Source organism: Pteropus vampyrus, unplaced genomic scaffold (assembly GCF_000151845.1).
Source record: "Pteropus vampyrus isolate Shadow unplaced genomic scaffold, Pvam_2.0 Scaffold136, whole genome shotgun sequence".
Taxonomy (NCBI): Eukaryota; Metazoa; Chordata; class Mammalia; order Chiroptera; family Pteropodidae; genus Pteropus; species Pteropus vampyrus.
In genome coordinates this window covers 1,193,169-1,195,696 of record NW_011888917.1, presented here as the reverse complement: position 1 = coordinate 1,195,696, position 2,528 = coordinate 1,193,169, and positions in this window count along the sequence as shown.

The following is a 2,528-nucleotide window of genomic DNA, read 5'->3' as shown; positions in this document are numbered from 1 at the left end:
TTTTAAGTGACATGCCTAGGCTCACTCATAGCTACTAAGATGTAGGGTTAGATGTCCCACACAGATAATCACATAGTCATTAATAGTCACCAAAAATAATGTCTCCAAATTTTCACACATTAAGTTTACAAACATTAACATTTATGCTTTTATCTTAATGTTGCCAAATAAAGATGAGCTTTAAATTTTTTCCATGTCGTATTTTTCACACACTCAAAAAAAAAAGAGATTTCAGTACCTCAGAGGAGAGTATCTTAAACCTAAGGATAAATAGAAAACAATAAAGACTCACAGAGACTCCTGTGCTTTATGGTATGTCACTCTCTAGCCTAATCCTTTATGTAAATGCCTGGCTTGTGCCTATTAAACTCATGAAGCTCTAGATTGAAAGCTGAGTCTTAGGATGATTACAAATAACAACATGCCCTGAGCCTTGTGGTCTCACATGAAAAGTTAAACTGTGAATGTTAAATTTAAGATTGCCAAGGTTTGACATGGTACTATGATAGTGTTGCTAGCACTAACTGTACTCAATTTAGGGTATACTTCTTTCTAACCAGAAGGAAAAATAACTGCCAGCCATATGTGTATGCATACAAAATGAAATACTCTATTTAGAACTATATGCTTTAGATCTAAGTTGCTTTTACTTGTCATCATTTACTAAATTAAAACAATTTTCCTAATGTGGCAGAAGTGGGTTAAAAAATTTCACTCACACAATGTTTTGAACTTTTGGTTATAATTCATCAACAAAGATAATTTTTTCCTCTAGTTTTCCTTCCAAAGGCTAGGAATTTTAAAAACTGGATGAATCTTTTTACAATTTTTAATTATACTTATTTTCAAAAAGAAGTGTAAGCAACTAAGCATAAATGCACATATATATATGTACATATATATACACACACACACATATATGAGTATCCATGGTAAACATGTCAAATATTGACAGAAAGATCATGAGACGTAATTTATCAAGAGCCAGAAATAAAATAAGTAACTCATACTATATTTACCTCTAAACTTTGCTTATTTTATTCTTTCTTTTGATTTTGGAATTAGAGTGTCATAGCTTTTCTTAAAAATAGGAACACTTAGTGATGATCAGAATGTTAACATCAGTAAAAATGAATGTTTAAAATTACTTGGAAAATATCTACCTTGATATTTATCTTTACTATTATTAAATATGTTTCTTAAAACAGTAGTAAAAATCAGACTCCTTTGCAAAGTTAGTTATGAGGGATAACTTTTCCTCTTCCGACAATAAATCCTTGATTTTGCCTCAGGTTAAGACAGCTAATGACCACTTGATGAAAGAAATTGGATTATTCTGACAATTATCAAAACACTGTCCCTGTCACACCACTAATACTTATTATCTGTGTTAATATGATATGCTCGCTTAAACTCAACAAAGCTTCAGTCTTTTTCTTTTTAGAACTAGTATGCTACTATTAATAGAAGGAAAACATAATATTTAGAAAACATGTTGGAAAAAGCATCTGGCCTAATCATGGCTCTCAATAAATGGTAGCTCTTAGAATATGAGAGTTCACATCAACCAGAGAACAAGCAATTATTTACCTGAATTTAAAAACCCAAGAAGAAATGAAATATATACAATCATCAAATATAGTTGCTTTAAGACATAACAATTTAGAATACCAAATCATTTTCTATAATAGGTATCAAAACATAGATAGTGATGGCCTGAAATTTTTTAACCACTTTATCGAGGTGTGATTGACATACAAAAAGTCACACATGTTTACTGTATACAACTTGATGAGTTGAGAGATAAATATACATTCATAAACCACCACCATAAACATATCTATCTCCTCCAAAGTTTCTTCTCAACCTTTTTATTTAATATTTTGTTATTATTAAATTTTGTGATAAGAACGTAACGTAAGATCTACCATGCTAATAAATTTTTAAGCATATACACTACAGTATTATTAGATATAGGCACTAGCCTATATGTTTCTTGTCTGAATGCAGTGGGAAACCTTGCAATCCCTTTTATTCATATTTTAGGTTCATTAAAAAACTAATGTTACACTAGAATATAAATCATACATATTTCAGTCAAATATAATTTTTATAGATTAAATTTCAAATTTTTGCAAAAATTTCTTTAAAGCAATCCATTAAATTAGGTAAAGTATGGGGTGAAGTATGATGATATATGGCCTTGATATAAAGTGATTGTCATAAATAATGTTATATCAATACATTAACACAACTTCATTTGGAATTAGAAGAAAAACACTAAAAACTAAAGCTAAAATAAAGAAAAAAATCTTAGCACAGACAATATAAAACGTAGAGAGAAGGTTATTTTTTAATAGCATTTTGCAATGTGTTTTTATTCTTTTGGCTGAAAATTAGAGTAATCATACACATAAAACTAAATATAAATGGCTTGTTATTGTTCCAACTATTCTTCTGAAATGCTATGTACTACAAACAATATTTGTTAGGGACACTTTCTTTTATTTGGTGGAAAATGACCATAA